This window comes from Pipra filicauda, unplaced genomic scaffold (assembly GCF_003945595.2).
Source record: "Pipra filicauda isolate LSUMZ 115617 unplaced genomic scaffold, ASM394559v2 scaffold492_size439525_pilon, whole genome shotgun sequence".
NCBI lineage: Eukaryota > Metazoa > Chordata > Aves > Passeriformes > Pipridae > Pipra > Pipra filicauda.
In genome coordinates this window covers 312,117-318,460 of record NW_024104634.1, presented here as the reverse complement: position 1 = coordinate 318,460, position 6,344 = coordinate 312,117, and positions in this window count along the sequence as shown.

Genomic DNA, 6,344 nt, shown 5'->3' with positions numbered 1-6,344 from the left:
GCCGTTGTTGTATGGCAAGAATTTGTGTGGGATCTAAAATGACAAAACAGGCTTCAGACACAGAACTACCAGAAATTGCTCATCAATTGGAGCTCTTCGGATAACTAGAGATAAATATTTGACACAATAGGATTGTTCTTGGAATGAATGTTGACATGAAATGTGTGGACTTCCAGTAATGTTGCTGTTTGAGTGGGTGTCTGTAGCTTTTACTTCCAGTATGCTGCACATGAGGAAACCAAGCCTTTCAAAAGCACTGATACATATAGATAGCTTGAACTCCTTCACATTGACAAAAGATGAAGTATTGTATAGTAGTCTTTACACCTCCTGCTAGCACCAGGAGGCTGTTTAAAACTTCAGGGCTTCTGGAAGCACAGCCTTAGACAGTCATCCATAAGATAAATCTCTTGAAATGTTGCATGGCCAAATGGGTGCACACTGCCATAGCAGAGGCAGCTCAGGCTGTAAGCCCCAGGGTCATCTTTTGACAGTTTACTATCATTTGCATATGTGGATATAGGTCAGTGAGTCATATCCTTCTAAAGGCAACTTTTGGAGTTACATGAGTGTCTCAACCTTGCTTAGTTTCATGTGAAAGTAGGCTCTGTACTTGTGCTCTGGGCAGACTGCCTGAAGCAGCTTCAACCAGAGAAGCTCTGAGAATGGGCACCTCAGTGGCAGTATCTAAGGATTGTTCAATAGTTTTCTTTCCTGTGACCTATTGCTTTTTCTTCTTGGTATCCCATGAAAACTGAGCAGCTCTTACCAGCCACACCATCCTGCAGAGGTCTAGCTGAAAAATGTCTGAAATGTCTCCTTTTACCTTTGTTTGGCAGGAACAGTTTCAACTTGTAGTTGCTTGCCATAAACACATTGCTTGTGCATATGTGACCTCTATATAGCTGATAGCTGACAGATCTCTTATAAGCTCCTAACCACTTGTCTTGGGGCAATTACTGGACCCAAACCGAACGATTTATGCTGGCAAAACTTTGGCTTTCCTAAAGAGGCATGCTGTGCTTCACACTCTCACTTCTGACTGCTTCACCCTATGCTCCAGCTGTGCCAGGATAAATTTCTCCGAGCATGCTGTAACTGTTTGGAGTCATGGTTGCTTCATGTCCTCTTGTACTTACTGCCTATTACATGGGAGAAGTAGCACCTTGCTTATGCTGTTTTTCAGTAAAATATTGGTCTATACTGGGTCTTTCTGAACCAGCTCCAGTAGCTGGGTGATCTTTGTGAATCAGTCAGTAGCCTATGCACCTAACTGTCTTCAACTTAAGAAGCTGAGCTCTGAGTTTATCCTAAACTACTTCAACTTGGTTCAAAGGCTTTTCTTACTTCTCCCAGAGAAAGGCTGCAGCTGGTTTTGACATTGCAAGCAATACTTTGTCCTTACTCCAGAAGCAGTCCAGGTTATGCTGGGCTTCATGCACTGCCATTAACAATGTGTTTGAAGCTGAGACACCCTTTTTCTCTTTCAAATATCCTTTTAGAGGTTTTTCATGAGATGTTTGTTCTTGTGTGGTTTGCACTCTAAATTCTTGATATATCTCAATTAGAGCATTAGTCTGAACAGATTGAAAATATGTAAAATACTTTGAGTGGATGTAATTATGGCTTTATACTGATGTTGTAGTTATTGTAGTTATAGGTAATTTACAATAACTGCAAGAAATGGTAGCTATAAAGCAGTCTGCGACAATACTGCTGTTGCTCTGAAGGAAGCTGTTATGTGTCAGCTATTGCTAGCAGAGTGCATTGCAGTGACCTCTTCAGAGTGTTGATTTGGAAAATAAGTCAGCACAGATCACGCTTCTGGAGGCCAGTGGGTGGCAGGCTGCAACAGCCACTGGTAACCTACTCTCAACATTTACCCTCAGACTGAGTTGTAAGGAAGTCCTGGAAAGGCTGCTGCATACGTGTTTCTTACCTGTTAGATGGACATATGTTGATACGTAAGAGAAATTAGCTGCCTATGTGGGCAGTCTGCTCATAGGAAAGGACAGAAATCTTCCTTTAACTGATGTAATATCACTAGACCTGACTTTTCATATAGCAGGGCCTTGAATAAAGCCTTAGCAGAACAAAAATCAGCATGGGCAGATCAGTGTGATAAGACAGATTATCGTCAATATGAAAGTAAGTTCTTTTTTAGAAATGTTGCTGAGACTTAATTTAAAAGGCTGGTTGGGGTGGATGAGAGCAGAGTTTCATAGATGTCCCAAACAAAGGCTGACTAATGTACATTTACTGATCCCATCTCTAAAGCAGCATACCTTTACAAGCTTGTTGCTCTAATTTATGGGTTGCAAATTGGCTTTTGAGAACAGGCATAAGCCTTGCTGCTCTGATGGTAACTGATGTGAAGAGCCACACACCACAGATGTCAATTCTTCTTCTTCTGTTTGAATGAGGTCAGAAGAAAATCTACCGTTTGGTCTAGGTTACTAAGGTTTGTTTGACATTCATCAATGGTGTTGGTGATGAAGGCAGATGCTGCTACTGTCTAGAGCTCAGCATGCCATAGCCTGCAGCACTAGTGCTTGTTTTAGTTCTGTGCAATCCCTTCCAGCCATGTTCCCTCCAATAAGTAGCAGGTCTCTGCTAAGTCAGCTTGCCTTGCCTGAAATGGGCTAGGAGTTCTCCCAGTAGCAGCACAGAAGGTACAAACCTCTGTCCTGGAGACAAGAAGATATAATCTTTAACGCAGCTGGTAGCAGAGGTGCATCCCCCTGCACTTTGGTGCTATGCTTGAGGCCTGTGTTACAGGAAATGGCATAGAGGAACTGCCCTCCAAGGGAGAATGCTCCTGCTGGCATGCAGCTGCTGGGCTGTAGAGGGTATTAGAGCATACTGTGCTCCCTTCTCCACAGGATGAGTTTGGAGTCTAGCTTTTTCTCTTCCATCTCGGGGAGGAGGAAATACTTTTTGTCCTCCCAACAGAAGCATAGATCCTGAGGAATCACTTCTGTGCTCAGCATTAGAGAGTAAGGAGATGATTTGTGTCTCTGGACAGCAGTAGCATATATGTACTTTCAGAGAGGCAATGATGACTGTTGTGATGGTTCAGACAAGACGGGCTAGAACCGAGCTGCAGGTATCTGGCTGCCTGTCTCCAGCGGAGCAGAGCTAGCAGTTAAGATGGGCGTAGAGCAGTAGATCTGGGTTGCAGTGCAAACCCAGGAGAGAGTAGCAGCATGATAGCTGGATACAGAAGGCTGCAGTCTTGGTTTGATGCTTGTAGCGGGTCAGGTGTACTAAAATAAGAGCATTTTTGGGGTGAGTGAAACAGGTGTTGATTGTACTTAGGGAGTTGGTAGTACCTGGATATTGAAAAATTGCAGATGGGAAACCAACCCGATCACATAAGAGAGGCTCATAAATGTGTTCTATTGCACAAAACTGATTCCAGGTGGTGGAATAAAACAGGTTTGTAGCCATAGAAAGGGAATGATTAAGGATTGAGTGTACTTCAATAAAGAATTGGTCTGCCCTGCTTTATGAAAGTACTTGGTTCTAGGAAGACACATCCCTGATGCAAGACAAAACAAAGAACATTTTGTGTGTCTTTGAGATACAGAAAGCCTGGAAGAGTTGTGGGCATGTACTGTTTATGCTAGTTGCTGCTTGGTCTGTGCTTCCCACAGTGTTTTTGCAGCTAAGACTGGCTTTACAAGCCTGAGAAACTCTACTAGTACTCTGGCCAGACTGGGGGCAGAAATTCAACTGCCATCCAAATAATCATTGGGATGATTATGAATGTTTTAATTAGAAATTCACATGACTAGTTGTTTGGGGGGGTTTCTTTATTTGTTTTTGTTTTTCACATGCTCCCAATTTATTCTGCTCCTCTCCATTCCACCCTGTTTCTTTTGGACTGCACACTCTGTAGGGGAGCTCTGATCTGAGGCCCTGCCTTGTGCTGCGCTTCTGATAACAAATGTGAATTTCTCAAAACATGGAGTTGGGAAAATTTTCTCAGCAGGTATTGATAGTTTCTCACTTGCCATCTCCTTTGAAAGATTGGGAGAAACTGCTTCTTTATGCTGTGAAGCAGAGAGCTCTGCAGAATTCCTATTCTTGGATGTAATTTTCAGTATTTTCCTGCACTCCCTGCACTTGATGCTATGGTTGAGAGCACAGTTACAAGTTATTTTAATTTGTACTCCTAAACACCTGCATCATCACTTGGTGGAGTATCTGAAATGGATTTGAAATATGTCCATTTGCAGCTCACTAGTCACTAGTGAAGGAGTGCAGGCACTGGTGATTCATTTTAATCCCTCAGATTGTTGCCTGGCTCCATCTTTGGACCTGCAGCTCACTGTTTCCCAAAAATTATGGTTCATCTGCTACCAAAATGCTGTCCAGTGGCTGAATTATGGTGTAGGCTCAGCCTTGCTTTTTACTTTATAATATTACAAAGCCAATGAGAAGGTCCAGCTGAGATCACAGTTCAGCTCAGCTGGGTTTATGTGCTTGCATTCTTAAAGTAATCCCTGACAGGAGTGCTTTGTAACTTAAATAGACAAGTAGGAACAGTGTCTGTTTTAGAGGGGAGGGGATTCAGGTAGTGTGTGGAAAAGGTGACTTGCCTGTCATTCCACAGGGAGTTTTTCTCAGAGCCGGAAATTTAACTTTAATCTGAAATTCCACTCCAGGGCTCCTGCTGTCTTGATCAGGTGCTGTTGAAAGCAATCGAATGAGTGCTTGTGATTTTTAGTTTGGCTGTCCCTTGGCTGTGGTTTACTGCTCTTCTATGGAGATGTAACTGCCAGTGTGACCGTTCTGTCTTCGCTCCAGTGCAGTAAAACATGTAGTTTTAAATGACTTTTAGTGTTCTCTTCTGTGGGTCTGTTTTACTTGGCAGAATTGCAAGTTCACTTTCTGCAAGAGAGGGTGGTGAAGTCCTAGGCAGGTAGAAATGCGTTGTGAGAGCTGCTGTGCTGGCGCTTTGGCTTCTTGTCAGCACTCAAAGGTAGAGTGCAGTGGGTGGATCGCATGAAGCGCCTTAACTTCTTTTAGGTAAGACTGTAGAATTCTTCCCTATCAGTTAAGAGATTCTTATTCCCTTTTCATTCCTTGTGCTCAGAAACTTTCCTAAGCCTGTTCTGTGTGGGGAAATGCCCTTGAGAGTCTGACTCACTGATAAGAGTAAAAAAGAACTTTAAGATTCCTGTTTAATGCTAGCCTACTGCTGCTTTGAAAACAACATACTGCTTTATTATGTCTGGTTTAGTTATGATCAACTTTGTTCTGCTCCCTCTCTGAGGGATTTTAAAAGAAAAAAGTAGAAAGAAGAAAGCCTGACTCTGAAACAGCACAGGTTTAGATTGCACCTGTGGCTCAGCTTGAAAATTTACCTCAGGTTAGTATAATTTAGTCAGGGGCTTCTGGTTCTTTTTGAACTGCTCCTCCTTGAAAGCTTTGCCGAACAAAACCTCTTTAAGCGTAAGAGGTTAATGAGTGGGTTAGCAGTAATGTTCTAGTAAAGTAAAATTTGAGACAGCAGTGGATGTAGTTTCATCACAAGCCTTCTGCCACTGAAACGGGATGGCCTCACTTCCCCTCCTATTTTGTTCTTATTACATCCCTTGGGCTGGTCCTGATGTTCATGTGGCCTTGTGCCAAGCTGATATAACTCACTAAAATGGCATGAAATGGGCCAAAACAGAGGTGGGCCAAAACAAAAAAAAAGGCTTTTTGCCAAGTCAGTGCACTGAATCTGTGTTCCTGGAGTTGAGAAGCATGCCAACCTGTGCAAGGGTGACTCAAAGGGGATGGAGAGGGGGCACATTGCTGGGGACACTTAGCTTAGCTCAGTTGTGGTTTGGAACTGTTGGACCAGCACTGGTCCAGTGAGTGCTTCCCTTTCAGGAAAGAGCAGCAGTCATTACTTCTAAATCTGCAGCAGGAAGACCTGGGACATATAAATCCAGGGCTGTCAGCATGACAGGGACTGTCTTTGAACTGGGAACTGTTACTTGTTGGAAAAGGCAAAAAGCTTGTCCTTTGGAAGGTGCATAGACAGCTCTTGCTGGAAGGTGCTGGTGGTTAGTGACTTCTTCGGAAAGACTTGTATCACTAGCACTTGAGAAATTTCCCTTTCGTGGGCAGTGCAGCACAGGAGATTTACCCCCACTTGCAAACCTTTTAAGGAGGGTAGCAGAGTGGATTTGGACCATGAGCGTGGGAAACATCAGCAAGTCAAAGCTGGGAGCTAACAGACAGTACCACTTTAAAATTTTTCATTCTGCTCTGGAGATTACTGGCACAGCCTCCTTCAGTAAATGCGAGGTTGTTGCCATGGAGGACAGGAAATCCCTTGTCTGCAC